The sequence below is a fragment of the Physeter macrocephalus genome, chromosome 3, assembly GCF_002837175.3.
Source record: "Physeter macrocephalus isolate SW-GA chromosome 3, ASM283717v5, whole genome shotgun sequence".
In the NCBI taxonomy this organism is placed as follows: domain Eukaryota; kingdom Metazoa; phylum Chordata; class Mammalia; order Artiodactyla; family Physeteridae; genus Physeter; species Physeter macrocephalus.
This window is the reverse complement of record NC_041216.1, coordinates 9834410-9852337: the sequence shown is the minus strand read 5'-3', so window position 1 is coordinate 9852337 and position 17928 is coordinate 9834410.

The following is a 17928-nucleotide window of genomic DNA, read 5'->3' as shown; positions in this document are numbered from 1 at the left end:
CCTCTACCAGTCAAGATGGAATAACAAGAACCAGACTTACATTCCTACCTGGAACAACTTAAGAAAAAAAGACAAGACAAGAAAAGACAAGACAAGAAAGGAAAAGAAAAGAAAAAGGACAAAATATATGAAACAGTGGTTCTCAAGGCATTGGACATCAGACAACAAAGGGCAGTGATCTCTGAGAGATGGGAAACAAACAAAGTGAGCCCTACAATTGCCCTAGCTTACTGCCTAGAGAAAGTTTCCACATCACAGTGCAGGGAGAGGGAACTCAGACAGACCCTGGAGGTCTTCCTGAGATAAGGAGACAGAGCTGGGAGTCCAAGGAGGCCAGAGAAGTTAGAGTTTGCAGGACAAGTTACCAGGTGGGGAGGAGATGCACAGTACTGCATATGAGGAAATGACCCAAGGTTGGGGAAAGAACCTCCCAGAAGGATTAGAGGAAAAAATTCTTAGAGTTCACATATAGCCAGGAATTGTGCCATTCCCACCAGCTAGAGTGGAAAATATCACTAAGTAGAGTAGTCCAAAGGGTTTTGCCTCAGTATTGGGGAAAATTATCTCTAGATTAAGTGCTACTCTGGTCCTGCGAAAAAAGTTTAAAAGCAAGACTTTTGAAAGAGTCAAATTAGTCCCAAGTAACTTAACCATATCCAGAACAAAGCTAAAGAATATTTATAGGAATACAAAAATTATTCAGCATCCAACAAGGTAAAATTCACAATGTCTGACATCCAATAAGAAAGTAGTAGGCGTGTAAATAGCAGGAAAATACTACTTATAAGGAAGAGAAAAATCAGTCAAAACCACCCAGAAGGACTTCCCTGGTGGACCAGTGGTTAAGACTCCACACTTTCAATGCTGGGGTTGCAAGTTTGATCTCTGGTTGGGGAGCTAAGATCCCACAAGCCATGCGGTGAGGCCAAAAAAAACAAAAACAAAACCACCCAGAAATGACACATGATAGAAGTAAGAGACAAAAACATTAAAACACCTACTATAACTGAATCCCCTATGTTCAAGAAGCTAGAAGAAAGATTAAGCATGTTAAGTAGAGTCATGGAAGATATAAAAAAGACCCTAATCAAATTTCTAGAGATGAGTACTATATGTCAATTATATCTCGATAAAACTGGAAGAAAAAAAAGTTTCTAGAGATGAAAATTACAATGTTTGAGATGAAAAATACACTGAAGGGGATTAATGACAGCTTTGATGTTGCAGAAGAAAAGATTTGTGAACTTAAAGACATAGCTATAGAAACTAACCAAAATAAAACATAGAAAGAAAAAAAAAAGGACTGTAACAAATGAAATGAGCATAAATAAGCTGTGGGATAACTTTAAAGCAGCCTAAGATATGTATATTAAGAGGGAGAAGAGAGGAGGAGGGACAGAAAACAATTTGAAGAAATGCCTGAAAATTTTCCAAATCTGATGAAAACTATAAACTCACAGGTCCAAGAAACTCAATAAAACACAAACATAAGAAACATAAAGAAAAATACACCAAGACACATCATATCAAACTGCTTAAGACAAGCAATAAAGAGAAAATCTTAATAGCAGCCAGAGTAAGAAGACGCACTCCATGCCGAGGAAAAAGAATAATGACAGCCAGTTTTGTATTTGGAAACAATGCAAGCTAAAAGACAATGGATCTTCAAAGACATTTAAGATACTGAAAGAAAACTCTGCCGATCTAAGTTTGATAACTTAGATAAAATGGACAAATTCCTTGAAAGATATAAACTACCAAAGTCCACTCAAGAAGTAACAGATAACCTGAACAACTCTACAAGTTTTAAATAAATGGAATTTGTAGTTTAAAACCTTTCCACAAAGAAAACTCCAGATCTAAATGGCTTCATTGAGGGATTCTTCCAAACATATAAAGAAGAAATAATACAAATTCTACACAAAATCTTCCATAATATTGAAGAGGAGGGAATACTTCCCAATTCATTTTATGAGGCCAGCAAATTGAATTCAACAATATATAAACAGGATACTACATTACGGTCAACAGAATAATACGTCCCAGGAATGTAATAAATATAATTCATCATAGTAATAGACTGAGAAAGAAAAGCCGTGTGATCATCTTAATATGCAGAAAAAAAAACATTTTATGAAAGCCAACATCCATTCTTGATTAAAACTCTCAATGCTCTAGAAATAGTAGAGTAGTTCCTCAACCTGATAAAGGGCATTTATGAAAAACCTACAATTTCTACCATTCTTCATGGTAAAAGACTGAATGCTTTCCCCTAAGATCAGAATCAAAGTAGAGATGTAAGCACGCATCACTTTTATTGAACATTATACTAGAGATTCTTGCCAGTGCTACTGGAAAAAACAACTGAGTTTAGTAAGGTTTGACACAAGGTTAATATGAAAGAATCCATTTTATTTCTGTTTATTAGCAACAAATAATCAGAAATTAAAACTTAAAACATTATTTACAATATAATAAAATATATGAAATACTTGCAGATGAATCTGACAAAAGATGCGTAAGACCTATACACTGAATGCTGCAACGCATTGCTAAGAGGAATTAAAGAAGACCTAAATAAATGGGAAGCTATGCCATGGTCTTAGATTACAGGACTCAATATTGTTAAATGTCAGTTCACCCAAAATTTATCTATAGACTCAACACAATCCTAATGAAAATCCTAGCAGGTTGTTTGTGTGTGTGTGTGTGTGTGTGTAGAAATTGACAAGCTAATTCTGAAGTTTATATAAAAATACAGAGGACATAAAATAGCAAAAACAACTTTGAAAAACAAGAGGAATGTTGGAGGACTTACTATAAAGCTACAGTAAACTAGACAGTGTGGTATCGGTTTCAAGAGAGACAAATAGATCAGTGGGACAGAATAGAGATTCTAGAAATAGAGCCACACTTAGACAATTTGTTTTTGAAAAGATATGAAGGCAATTCAGTTGAGAAAGGATTATCTTTTGAAGAAATAGTACTAGAACAACTGGATGTCCATAGGCAAAAAACAAGAACAAAAATAAGACTAAAAATGAATCACAGACTTAAATGTAAGACATAAAACTATAAAACTTCTAGAAGAAAACATAGAAGAAATATTTTGTGTGTCTTGGATTAGGCAATGATTTCCTGCATACAATACTGAAATTTTTAAAAATTGGATACAACACACAAGAAAAAATTGATAAATTGGATTTCATCAAAATTAAGAACAATCTATTCTTTGAAAGACACTGTTACAATAATGAAAAGACAAGCCACAGACTGGGAGAAAGTATCTGCAAATCACATATCTAATAAAGGACTTTTATCCAGAATATAAAGAACTCTGAAAACTCAATAATAAAAAAAACATAGCTCCCCACCAAATGGGTAAAAGATTTGCACAGACACTTCACCAAAGAATACATGTGGATGGCCAACAAGCATGTAAAAAGATGTTCGACATCGTTAGTCATCATTAAAATGCAAATTAAAACCACAGTAAGATACTATAGTGCACCTATTGTAACATCTAAGGCCATTCAAAGTGCTGGTGAGGATGTGGAGCAAGTAAACCTGTCTTATGTTGCTGGGGAAATTGTCAAATGTACAACTATTTTGGAAAACAGTTTAGCAGTTTCTTAAAAAGTTAAACATACACCTACCACATAACTCAGCCATTCCACTCCAAGGTACTTAAGAGAAATAAAACCATCGTTGCATAAAGATTTGTACACACATGTTCATTGCTGCTTTGTTTATAATATCCCAAATTGGAAATAACTCAAAGGTCCCAAATCAAGAGGTAAATGGATAAACAAAATGTAGTGTATCTCTACAATGGAATACTACTCAGCAATAAAAAGAATAAGCTATTTATATATGCAGCAACACAGCTGAATCTCAAAATAATTATGCTGAGTGAAAGAAGATAGACAAAGAAAGAGTACTTACTGTTATGATTCCACTCAAATAAAATTCTAGAAAATGAAACTAATCTATAGTGACAGAAAGCAGATCAGTGCTTTCCTGAGGATGGGGTGGGGCAGGGAGTGGAGGGAAGGAGGGAGAAATTACAAAGAGGCACAGGGAAACTTTTGGGGTGATGTTCATTATCTTGACAGTGGTGATGATTTCACAGGTGTATATATATGTCAAGACTTATCAAAGTTGCTCACTTTAATGTTTTTTTATATAAATTTACCTATTTTTGGCTGTATTGGGTCTTCGTTGCTGCGCGCGGGCTTTCTCTAGTTGCAACGAGCGGGGGCTACTCTTGTGGTGCGCGGGCTTCTCATTGTGGTGGCTTCTCTTGTTGCGGAGCTTGGGCTCTAGGCGCGCAGACTTCAGTAGTTGTGGCACATGGGCTCTAGAGCGCAGGCTCAGTAATTGTGGCGCACGGGCTTAGTTGCTCCGCAGCACGTAGGATCTTCCGGGACCAGGGCTCGAACCCATGTCCCCTGCATAAGCAGGCGGATTCTTAACCACTGCGTCACCAGGGAAGCCCAAAATTGCTCACTTTAAATATGAGCGGTTTATTACATGCCAATTATACTTCGATAAAGCTGTTAAAAAAAATCCCAGAAGGGAAGTGTGGAAAGCAAGAGGTAATGGGGAACAAAGAAATTGGCAAACGTGTTAGTGAATCTAAATAAGCAATAATGATAATAGTTATAAAATGGATTGAAAACATCTGATTTTGTATTGGTTGGTAGAAGTAAGGAAAGAGATTTTTACTCAGCTCTCAATTTTAAGTGCTCATTATGTATGCTTCACGTCCATGCTAGCTGAGAGAACAAAGAAAGGGGATTTTTGAAAAATCAATTCAAAAGATGTGAAATAAGAAAAGTGAAGTAAAGAAAAAGCAGGAAGTAACTGAAGTCACAGGAAAGGAGGTAGGAATAGTTTAATGCACTTCCTTAAAAATTCTTGTGGGAGTCCAGGAAGGCTTCCTGGAAAGGGGGACATTTATTTAAGATGGTGCTTTAAAGAATGAGCAGAAATATTATAATACATAGAGGGAGTTGCATAGCAAATGCACGGGGAGGTAAAAAGACATGCTAGAGGGACTAAAAAAAAAAACCAAAACATTCTAGAGGCAGCTCATAGGCTGTGACCCCGGGGGAGGGCTGGAGGGGATGGGCAGGAGGCTGCAAACATGGTTTGGGGCCCCTCACTGAAGGCCCTGGATGAGGGCAGTGGGGAAACCGCAGAAAGATTTTCCAATCAGAGGTGACTCTGGTTGGAGGGGTGTTTTTGATGCATCCCTTGAGGGTGGTATAGAAAATGAACTATCGTGGCAGTACTGGAGGCAGGGAGGGCGGTGAGGACGGTTGAGGGGAGGCCATGGGGACAGAGGGAAGAGGCCATTTCTCATTCCCCTACAACTCAGCTTCCTGGTCACCATCAGTGACAGGCCTTTCGGTACAAAGATGTCCCCAGGGAGCTGTGACTTCCAGGCTCACAGATGAGACTAAGTTGGAGAGGATTGTTCTCCCAGCAAATCAGTGGCAGCACCATATCTGTGGAAACATGCTGTTTAAAAGTGACCTAACTTCTGGGAATTCCCTGGCGGTCCAGTGGTTAGGACTCAGCGCTTTCACTGCTGTGGCCTGGGTTCAATCCCTTGTCAGGAAACTAAGATCCCACAAGCCACGTGGTGTGGCCAGAAAAAAAAGGTGACCTAACTTCTGACCTCCAGATCTGCCTTATGAAGTGAGCACAGCCAGCAAAGAGCCCTGGCCTTGAGTCTGAAGGCCTGCATTTTGGTGTCTGAGTCAGCACTGGCTCACTGTCTAACCTCGGCCAAGTCCCTTGCCCCCTCTGAACACCACCTAATCGATCAACTCCTGCCTCAAAGTGAGGGTGTTAGACCAGCAGGCCCTCCTTTGACCTTCACAATGGGCCAGCAGATCTGGCCCCGTTTCTATCTCTCCCTAATGTCCCAACCCAGTAGCATGCCCTCCTAGTAGGGTCACTCCCAATCCCACCACTGGGCTCCACCTCTTGGAGAAGCAAGACCCTCTGATTTCTTCCTTTCCTAAAATGAAAATAGCATTACTCTTTTCATTATAACAATAACATGGGTTCATTGTTAAAAATTTAAGCCATAAGAGAAGTATAAAGGAGAAAGTAAAATTCAAGTGCAATTCTATTACACAAAGGTAGTCACCATTAAGATTTTGACAGCAATCTTCCAGACAATCCCCTCTGTTCACACAGACACACACACACACACACACACACACACACACACTTTAAACACCCACACACATAACTGTGTAAATGAGATCATAGTATTGATATTTTAACTATGTTGCAATCTAATCTAAAAAATCTAATTTTTTTCACTTAATAATATGTCATGGAATCTATGTAAAAAATATTTTGTTATTAAAGTTTTTAAAATGTTGATTATATACTCACAAATATACCATTATATTTATGCAAATGCATAAATGTGATCAGCCCGAACATGGGCAAACCCTAGTCACCTCTTTATTTTTTGTGGCTCCCTATTTTTCTCTGTCAACGAATGGACCATGAACACTTCTACAATGAACATCTTTAAACATATGTCCTTTTGCATTTTTAGGAGAAATATTCAGATGTGGAATTGTTGGGTCCGAAATGTGAACATTAAAGTTTTTTATGTATATTGCTCATCTATCCTCCAAAAATTAGTACCAGTTCTCACTTCTACCAACAATATGAGTGCCCATTTCTCAACACCCATCGTTTTTTGGTAGGTGGCAGTTTTCGTAAGCAGTGGAACTTACATACGAGGCTTGCCTTGGTCAAAACCCTTTTTTTAACAGAAGGCATTATCCATTTCTAATCTAATAGGTGAACATGTCACTTCATTGTTTTCATTTTCATGCCTTGGGTTATTAGTGAAGTTGATCATCTGCTTATTAACTGTTTGGATGGTTTCTTTTGTGAAATGGCCTGTTTATGTCCTTTATCCATTTTTCTGTTGGGTTTGTCTCTTATTGCTTTTTAAGAGCTCTTTATATATTAGGGATTTAACCTCAGACCACCTGGTTTTTCAGGGTCCCTAGAGTTGGGCAACATGGTCCCCTGCAGTCAGATTCCCAAGAGACTGGAGCAATTCTGCCTCTGGTCAGCGGAGGGCAGCAGTGGGCAAGATTCATTTCCAGTCTGGACACACACACACACACAGACACACACACACACTCACACACTCACACACTCTCACACACCACGAAGATCCTTCCAGAGAGCTTCTTGGTCCACTGACTCTTAAGGGCCCCCCAACACAGATTATTTCCCCTCAGTCTCTGGAGACAGCTGTGAACACTGAAGAGAAACAGGCTCTAAAGACTGGAGTTCCAAATCCATCTCTGTCACCTCCCAGCTGTAGGTTGAGTGCAACCTTTGCGACGTCCCTACCTCGGTTTTCTCATCTGTAAAATGGGTCCAGTGATACCCACCTTCCCAGGGTGTGGTGAAGGAACAGTGAACAGAGGAATGTTGTAGTCTGGCACACGTAGGTGCTGGGAGATTACAGCCCAGCCCACCCAGCCCACTCCCCCCCACTCCCCCCACCCCCACGCCAGGAGCATTCACTCTCTGGCTGAACAAAGAGAATCACTGCCTCCTGCTGTCACGGCTGGGTTTGCTTCTTCCCAAGCCTGCCCCATGTTTGATCAGTTCTGTGTCTAAGGAAGATCCCCCGTGGGCTGGCTGTGTGGAGAGAGACTGCAGGAGAGACCAGTGAGGAGGGGGAGAGCTATTGAGGACCCACCCCAGGGCAGTGGGGAAAGACTTGTGGGCAGGAGGAACCAGTGAGAGAGAGGCAGAAAAGGTCAGCGCCTGGCAACCCGTGAGATGCGCTGGCCAGAGGAGGGGTGGGGTGGCGTCTCCCAGGTGTTCTACCTGAGGGACTGCAGCGATGGCTGGGGGAGGTGCGGTTTGGTCATAGAGGAGAAGAGTTCTGCTTACATTGTGCTGAGTTTGAGGTGCTAGAGAGACTTCCAGGACCACTCCCCACCAAGCAGTGGGAAATCATGGCTCTAGCCTCTCCCCTCCTCCCTGCCTTACCTCCCGACCCCTCAGGCCTGCAAAATCTGGGTTCATCCCTGTTCTAGATCTAATTCAGGCCAAGGGAGGGAATCATCTCCTTCCTTGCTTCCTTTCCCGTCTCTCCCCTCCCCTTGCTCTCCCAACTCCCTCTAGGTCCCAGGTCTGGGGAGAGGGACGAGAGGGAGACCTTTATTTGACTCAGGGTCCCCTACCACTCCCTTATGCTAGGAGCAAGGCAGGGCCCAAGGGGCCCCCGACTCAGGAGGGGAAACCAGAAAAATGGGTTTCTGTTGGGAACAACTATGGCCTGGAGCTGGGGTGAATCATCAGAGTCATTAGGCAGAGAAGGCAGTGAGCTGGGGAGGGCTGGACCCAGGTCCCTAAGCGGCAGGCATCTGGGGGAGGAGAGGCGGGCAGGTAGGAGGCAATGAGGTCCTGGGACTCTACAACGGCGGCAGGGTTGGAGGGGGTCTCTTCAATCTGCAGCCTGGTCCCACGGCTGAGACAGGAATTACAGACTCTTATTCCTTTGTTTCTATTAATGATGATGGCAATAACATCATTTATAGATTGCTTACTATGTGCCCAGCCTCCTTAAGCTCTTTATTTAATCCTTGCTTACCTTATTGTCAATCTCCATTTTACAGATGAGGTCACCTGAGCTCAGAGAGGTTAAACCATTTGCTCCAGGTCACAAGTGCAGAGTCAGGGAGTTAGGGCACAGACCTCTGTTTGACCCCAGAGGCAAAGAACTCCTCTCCTCTTTCCCCACCACCCTCCACAGTCATGGTTGGACTGTGTCACGCACCCATCAAGATCAGTGGGTTCCCACCTGGGTCCCGGGCACGCAGAGTCCTCGGAGCTATCATCAAGGTGAAGATGCCCAGAGGGTGATGGGTACATTTGTCCACCATTAGGTCACACTAGGCACGGTTTCCCTAAAGCCAAAGGATTCTGAGCATGTTTTTAAAATATGTGGACTTGGCGCAGAGGAAAGGATGAAGCTGGTTGGTGCTACCTGGGGAATGTGGTGAGGCCCCCCCCAGCAGATTGGCAGGGCCAGGGTCATCTGAAGAAGGGTGCTGGGGGCTCTCTGGAGCTCCTTAAAGCTGCACTGTCAGTGGTTCTGGGAGGAAGGGGCAGGGGCGTGTGCATGTGGAGGGGGGTCCTGGCCGGCAACCCCTACTATGTGGAGGGGGAAGGCCTGTGCTCCTCTCCTATCCAGCCTGAGGTAGGCAGTGGGTGGTGGGCGTGGCTTCCAGAATCCTATCAATGCCTCAGGAATGCATGTGGCTTTAGCAAACCCCAGCCGCAGGCAGAAGAATGGGGTACAAGCCAGGGCCTGTCCTGGCTTAGGGTGGGGACCCTGGAGAGTGTCCCCACCAGGCAGGCTTGGCCTGAGGCCAGGTTTGGGGTGGGGCTGACCAAGGAAGCTGTGCAGTGAGCATCAGGCTTCCCTCCCCTGCTGCCAGGCTCCACTCCAGCTTCACATCTCCCCAACCATTTCTCTAAAATCAAACCCAGGGTGGGTGCTACAGCCTTTGTTATGTCCTCATTTATCAAACCACAGAGTACCTGAACTGTACCAGGCATTTCTCTTCAAGATCTTATTTAATCCTCATAACCTATCCAGTTATACATTTTTAATCATTAGATGAGGAAAAATAAGCCTCAGAGAGGTTAAGTGACTTGTCCAAGGCCATACAGCTACTAAATGTCAGAGCCTTGTGGCGTCCAGGTGTCTGACTCCAAAGCCGATTCACTTTTCATTTTACTAAGCTAGGGGTTCAGAGGGAAAAAGATGTGGTCCTTACCCTTGAGGGGTGTCTAGTTTGTTCCTAGAGGGATAAACAGGTAAGTAATCTCACACAGTGTGAGTGATTGGGCAGTAGAATACAGTGATAGGAGAACAGGTGGTGTGATGGCTGCATTTTCTCCTGCTGTAGACAGTTTCCTCAGTGAGAGGAGCATGGCTGCAGTCACTCAAAGCTTAAATCATCCCTCAAAAGGAGGGGGAGGAAGAGGGAGAGGAGAAGGAGGAGGAGGAGGAGGGAATAGAAAGATAGAAAGTGTGTGTGTGTGGTGATGACAGAGTGTCTGGATCCAGCTGTTCATGAGGGTATATTTCCCAAGAGGGTCAGCCAACGATTTCCTATTTTTGCTTAAGCCAGTTTGATACTTGCAACCAAAAGACATCAACTTAATGCCACTTGTATAGCATGTAAATGGCTTCAAAATGGAACTCTTGACTTTTATCCCCCAAACCTATGCCTTTCCTGTACTTCCCCATCTTGGTATATGGCACCACCATCCACCCAAGCCCTTGTCCTCCCACCCCATACCTAACCCAGCAACAAGCCCTGTCAATCCTACCTCCAACATATATCTCAAGTCCATCTATTTCTCTTTATTTGCACTGCCACCCTAGTCCAGGCCACCATCATCTGTCACTTGGATCACTGCAAATAGTCTTATCAATGGTCTCTCTGCTTCAGTTCTTGTTCCCTCATAAATAGCAGCCAGGGTAATCTTTCAAAAACATGAATGATCATGTCACTCCCTTGTGTAAAACTCTTCAGTAATTTCCCATTGCACTTGGAAGGAAATCCACGTTCTTTGCCAGGGCTGCTAATATCTGACACTTATCTACTTTGTAATGTCATCCTGTCTTCTTTCTATTTCACAAAGCTGCCAAATTCATTTCTATCTCAGGGAACTTGCATTTGCTTCTCACTCCATCTGGAAGGACCTATGTCTTCACATGGCTGTTTCCTTCTCATCATTAAGGTTGAGCCTCAATATCACCTCTCACAGAGGCCTTCCTTGAGCACCCTAGCTAAGGAAACATCTACCTCTCACTCCAATCCCAAATTGCTCTCTATCATTCAGTTTACCTCCTTCATGGCATTTTTCATGTAATTTTGAGTGAATCAGAAACAGACTAGCCATCATAGGCACTGTAGACCAGCTTTGGGTAAGCTCAATCCCTGATTTCATTAAGGTGATCTGCCTCTACTACTTGTCAAAATTGAAAGTATATTCTTTCTTGAGAAAGGCAACATGAGCCAGAGCTTCAAATTTCTCTACAATTTTTTTTTTTTTTTTTTTTTGTGGTACGCGGGCCTCTCACTGTTGTGGCCTCTCCCGTTGCGGAGCACAGGCTCCGGACGAGCAGGCTCAGCGGCCATGGATCACGGGCATAGCCGCTCCATGGCATGTGGGATCTTCCTGGACCGGGGCCCGAACCCGTGTCCCCTGCATCGGCAGGCGGACTCTCAACCACTGCACCACCAGGGAAGCCCTATCTCTACATTTTTTATACATGATGCCAATTTTAATAAAAAGTTTCCAAACATACAAAGAGATATGAATTGACCAACAAAATCAAGAGAAAAAAATGTATATTAGAAAGAGACCCTCAGGACACCCAGTTATTAGCATTATCAGACTTTTCAATAACAGTGATTAATATGATCAACAAATTAAATGAAAAGATAGAGATATTCAGCAGAGAAATGGAAAATTATTAAAAATAAATTCTATAACTTAAAAATATAAAAATTGAAATTGAGAACTCAACAGATGGGTTTGACAGCAGATTAGACACAACTGAAGTGAGAATTAGTGGGCTAGAAATAGGCAAAAAGAAAACATCCAGACTAAAGTAAGGAGAGACTAAAGGATGAAAAGATACAGAAAAGAATGTAAGAGACATATGAAACACAGTGAAAATGTCTAAGTTATGTGTAATTAAAATCTCATGAAAGGAAAGAGAAAATAGGTCAGATGCAATATTCAAAGAAATAATGGTTGAGAATTTCCAAAATCAAAGAAAGACATCAAGTCATAGGATGCATGAAGCACTATGAACTCTAGACAGAATTAATACAAAGAAAATTGAATTCAGACACATAATAGCAAAACTTCTGAAAACTAAACACAAAGAGAGAATGTTAAAAACAGCCAGAGGAAAAAATATTTTATCTTCAAAGAATATGCAATAAGACTTACAGCAGACTTCTACACAGAAACTATGGAAGCTGGAAGACAGTGAAATGAATAAGAATCTCAAATTGCTGAAGGAAAATCTAGAATTCTCAAATTGCTGAAGGAAATCTAGAATTCTATATCCATTACTACTGTGACCTCATCTTCTACTCTCCCCTGTACTTATTTAGTTGCAGTCATACTGGCTTCTTTGTAATTCCTTGTATATTCCAGACATGTTCACACCATAGGTTCTTTGCATTGGCTGTTTCCTCTACTTGAGTCATTCTTCCATGAGATATTCATATGGCGATTGCCCTTATCACTTTCAAGTCTTTTCTCAAATATCACCATTTCAATGAGGCCTACCTTGAACACCCTATTTAAAACTGTAATCCACTTATTCCTGATCTTTCTTCCCTGAATTATTTTCTCTATATATTATTACCTTCTGATAGCTTATATACTTTATTTATGATTTTTTGTCTCCCTTGACTTAAATATAAGCTGAAAAATATAATTGATTGGTTTAAAAGTATATTTAAAATAACTCCAGCTTTTTTAAAATCAGGAGGGTCCTTAAGGATATTTAGTATGCCATGATGTCAGAAACAGAAGTCTCCCTTCGTTGCTCGTGTACCCTTGTTCTGATTTTTCCATGTGTCTTTTATTGTAAGATAAGACTAATCCTCTCTGGAAGTAGATGGGAGAGATAGATAGACAGATGGATAGAAACTGATAGGTGTTTAAGTATGGATTTTTTCTGTTGCATGTTACAGGAAACCTAGCTAAAGTGTCCTTAAAGAAAAAGGATATTTATTATCTTACACAAGAAGTCATCCAGAGGCCAGCCTTCTCCTGTGTTAGTTCAAGACTGACATCAATTTTCTTTCCATTTTCACATTTGATCACACTCAGCAGGCTGGTTGCTACAGTTTCACAAGAAGACATGAAAATATCTTGCTAAAGAAGGATAGCTTCTTCTTCTCCATCTCTTTTTAAGGGCTAAGAAACTCATCTTCTGCAGGACTCCCAGCAGGCCTCTTTCCTGTTTCATTGACCAGGACTGCATCACTAGGCCATTCCAAAACCATTTACAGGGAAGGACAATGAATTATTGTGATTGGCTTAGACTGATCATGATTTGTCTGCTATGGTAGGAGGGGTCCAGACTCATGAGGCAGATGGCTGCTTTGATACCTGACAAAAATCAAGGTTCTGCCACCAAGAAAGGGAGTGCAGTTGGATGGGCAACCCATGGGATTCCTTACATAGCATCTCTCAGATTATCATTTTAATAGTCACTTTACATCCTGTGCTAGCTCATCCTCACCAGCCCAGGGGTATTTTATCATTGTATTTTGCAGATGAAGGTCAGAGATGTTGGGTGACTTGCTGAAGGTCATAAATCTAAGACATGTCAAGATCCTGTTTGGAGTCCACCCATGGATGTCCTGTCTGTGGGTCTGTGATGGTTTAAAAAATTGGCCACAAAACTCATAAGTGAATGTTCATGGCAGTATTATGCATGAGTCAAAGGTAGAAACGACCTAAATGTCCATCAGCTGATAAATGGATAAACAAAATATGGTATATACATATAATGAAATATCATTTGGTCATAAAAAGAAATGAAGTTCTGATACATGCTGCAACACAGATGAACCTTGAAAACATTATGCTAAGTAAAAGAGGTAAGTCACAAAACACAATGTATGTGATTCCACTTATGTGAAATGTCCAGAAAAAGCAAATCCACTGGGGAGGGCAAGGGTCCTTCTTTTCCCCACACCCAGTTCTTTTCTGAGAGCGTTTCCCTCACATTATATATGGTTGACGGCTTCACCTGTGGGTTCAAATTCCTGTTTTAATCCCCAGAACACCTGCATTGACACCTGTTTGCCCTGGCTCTGGGAATTGGGAAAAGGGCTCAGGTTTGTATAGATTTGCATTATTTTAATGTAAATTTGCTGGGCTTCAGTTACCCTCTGTCTCTGTCTCTTGCCCAGACCTCTCTCCTGAGCTCATGACCTCAAGACCCGACTGCCTGCCAGGCCACTCCCCGTTCCTCGTGATGTCCTAGAGCCACTCAGACTCAGTGTGTCCATAGAGAACACATCGTCTTCCCTTCAAAATCTGTTCCTCCTCCCGTGTTCTCCATCTCTGAAAAAGGAAAACCATCCATCCAGCAACCCAAGCCTGAAACCCCGTAATCATCTTCTGTATACTCACTCTTGGACCTTCTCATCCAGTACTTGGGCTTTAAACATCACCTGCACATTGACGACTCCTAAATTTTTGCCTCCAGCCCTGACCTCTCCTCTGAACTTCTTTCCAGCATGTTCACCTGTCTCCTTGACATCTCCACATGGATGTCTGAAAGGTATCACAAACTTAATGTGTCCAACAGCTGCTCCTGGTTTGCCTTCCACAAATTGGGTTCTCTGGCAATGTCAACTCTATTCTCCCAATTGCATGGGCCACAAATTTGGACTTACCCTTGACTCCTCTTCTGCACTGCACATCCAGTAAGTCAGGAAATGCTGTTGGCTCTAATCAAAGTATATTCAGAATCCAACGCTGCTCAGTGTGGCTCTACCACCCTAGAAGCCAATGTCATCTCTCCTCTGGATTATTGCAAAGGCGTCCTAACAGGTCCCCTGCTTCCAACTTTGCCGACATCCATTTCCCACATAGCCGCCTCAGGATCCTTCTGATGAAGGCCAAGCCTGTCACTCCTCTGCTGGAAACCTCCACTGGCTTCCCATCTCACTCAGAATAAGAGTCCAAGTCCTGACGATCGCTGACATCATTTGGGCCCCTTATCTCTCCCTCCCATCGCCTACTGCTGTTTTCCTCCCTCTTTCCAGCCACCCTGGCCTCCTTGCTTTTCCATGACACCCAAGACGCTCTTGTCACTAAGTCTTTGTGACTGCTGCTCCCTGTGCAAGAATGGGTTTCCTCAAGATACGTGTAAGGCTTCTTCTCTCGTTTTTCTTTCATTTCTGCTCAACTGTTTCTAAAAGAGAATCCTTCCCTAGCTGCCCCACACCCCACCTTGGCACTCTCTGTCCCCCTCTCCTGGCTTTGCTTTTCTCCGTAACACTTAACACCTGACTTCTCAGGCCCTGCTTGTTTATTACCTTCCTTCTCACAGTTGAATGGAAGCTCCATGAGCTTAGGGTTTTATCTGTCCTGTGCAAGCTGGTTCCTAGAACAGCTCCTAGATCACTCGGAGGCGCCTTAATAGTCATCTGTGGGTTGAAGGAATGATCCCACCAGCTCCCTCACCCATATCCAGTCAGCCACAAAGTTGTTTCTATTCTCCTGGACCCACTGTTTCCTTCACATCCCCGAGTCAACGCCCTGGTTCTCCCCCGTCAACTATTGCAACTATTAACCAGTGTCCCTCCCTCTGCTCCCTATCCATTTAGGCTCTTGCTGCAGCCACTTAAAACATTAATTTTGAAAAAAAAAAAAAACCAAAACACATTAATTTTGATTATTTTCCCCCAGGATAAAAATAATACATGTCGCCAATGGAAAACTTAGAAGACAGAGATCAATGAAAAAAGAGGGGGAAAAAACCACCCATATCCCTACCATTTAGAGATAAGCACTATTTACATTTTGAAGTGTTTTCCTGCCAGTCTTTTTTTGTGTGCCCAAGCGATTACATTTTGGACGTATAGCTGTGCTTCTGCTGATTCTTCAGATTAATGCTCTACTTTGAAAAAACCTATCATCATGGCAGCTAATTTAAATTTATTGTGTAACTTTAAGCATGTTATTTCACCTTTCTATGCCTCAGTTTCCTCACCTGTAAAATGGGAATGATATTAATACCTACCTTCTTGGTGGGTTGTGAGGATTAAATCTGGAAAGTGAAACTGGTAAGTGCTCAGTAAGCATTAGCTATTATTATTGTTGTTGTTTCTGAGTGCTTATGCTGGACCAGGTACCTTTCCAAACATGCTGCAGGCACAAACTCATATAATCCTTACTCTCACCCTATGAAGTAGGTGTGGTTATAACACAACGCAATGAACTAAAGAGGCTTCAGTGGCTTCACAAAGGGAAGGGAAAGCAAAGATGGTGAGGGCTCTCTCCAGCTTACAGGAAAGTCTGATGCTCTCACCATCTGGAGGGTACGTAATATCAAAAACAATAGCTGGCGTTCCCTGAACAGTTAACGTCCACTGGGCCCAGTGCTAAGTGTTTGCATGAGCAAGCATTCCTCCACAGCGCTGGTTTTCATAACCTGAGCTGCGCGTATCTTGGTGGATCAATTAGGGAACACAATCTGCATCCCGCGGCTCGCGATTGGTTACGCACCACTGCAAGCTGGAAGCAGCCAGGGAGCTGCAGCTGCATCTGGCTGCTGGCTGGGTCTTGCTTTGTTTATCCTAACAATGGTTGCTTCTCAAGGTGTGTTACTGATGGTGCTGGAGGTGATAGAAATAGGAAGGCCAGTACTCAGGAGGAATATCGGGATGTAATCAAACCCACAGATGCTCAGGGATGCTTAACATTCATAGCCGTACACATACTGCTAGGACAAACACCTTTATCATTAAAATATCAGTAAGAAAATGACTTTGCATTGTTAGACTGAAAATCTCTAATCCGTCCATGTTTTCACATTCGTTTTTATGAGTAATTTCAAAACAACAACACAATAATAATAATGATAATAATAACCTTCATCAACTTTTCTTGAGCTTACTATGTGCCAGGCCCTGTGCTAAGAGCTTTATATACATGATCTATTTAATCTTTACAACAACTCTATTTGTTATTGCTATTTTCCAGATGGGGAAACTGAGGCACAGAGAGACGTGGCAGTTGCTCAATGTCACACGACTATAGAAGAAGGAGGCAGAGCCGGGTTTCAAACACGTGCGGTCTGAATTGAGCTGGAAGCCTCAACCACTGCTGTACTGCCGGAGAGTTGATAGCATGAGGTTTCTGCATTATTGCTGGATGGTCGAAAGAGGCCACAGCATGCCACTTAGTTTTCTTCCCCATCCCAGGGGATGGTTCCCATTATTTCTGCTGTTTCCCAATGAAGACCAAGGCCTAGGGATGTCAAGCAAATTGGCTTTGAAAGTCACACTGCCAGTAAGTGGCTGAGCCTGGGCTTAAAATGACACCAGCTGAATCCAAAGCCCTTGACCTCCCTGCCTGGGTCAGGTCCTCCTGCTATTTCCTCTCTAGCATCATGTGCCTGAAACAGCTCACAACTGGATCATGGTTGTCATTTTACACACACCTGTGTGGTTATTTGATTGTCTCCCCATCTAGAGGGTAGGCTCTGCAAGGGCAGGGTCTGTATTGAGTTTTGCTCATTATTTGTCCCACCACAAAGCAGGTGCCCAATTAATATTTGTGTATTGAATGAATGAGTGATGGACTCTGGAAGAGGCACTGAGCTGGATGCAGGGGGCACAGACCCACTGAGGCTGCTTCTAAGACTCAGGGCATTGGGCTCATCCTGACTTTATGACTCCTGACTTCAGGAGTCATAAAATGATCTCGGCACCTGAGCCCACCAGCAAGTGTGGCCTGGAATTACTTTTTGGCCCAGAGCTTGGACGCAGGTCCTTGGAGTCATGTTAATGCTCGTGGCCTAGCCAAAACCATCCCTACTTCTTTCTTGCTGGAAAGGCCTGTTTTGTTTGGGTGCCACCCTCTTGAGGCCAAGCACTCAGGAGACAGGCCCCTCCTCAGCCCTGGGGCATGAATCATGATTGGCCTAAGCCAGTCGTGGTGATTATATTCCCTTTGCCAGTATTGGCTTAATGAAAATTATGTGATCTAATCCTGGCCAATGGGAACTGAGGGGAAGTCTAACGTGGGGCTTCAAATAAAGGTTTTCTTCTTTTAAAAATGCATAGGAGGAAA